Raw genomic sequence first — 213 nt, forward strand, 5'->3', positions numbered from 1 at the left:
TAGGTTTCAGATTTAGAAATTAATTCCCCCCTCTTGACACTAAACTGAGTCATTCCTAATGTCCATAAGTTCATACCCATAGGCAACTCTTAGCTCCTTGTTTACCATATGGGTAAAAATTCTGTCACACTCGTCTTTACTAATTGTTGCCTCTTTTCTTCAGAACACACACACACACACACACACACACACACTCATTATATATATAACATT

This window comes from Crocuta crocuta, unplaced genomic scaffold, assembly GCF_008692635.1.
Source record: "Crocuta crocuta isolate KB4526 unplaced genomic scaffold, BGI_CrCroc_1.0 scaffold323, whole genome shotgun sequence".
In the NCBI taxonomy this organism is placed as follows: Eukaryota; Metazoa; Chordata; class Mammalia; order Carnivora; family Hyaenidae; genus Crocuta; species Crocuta crocuta.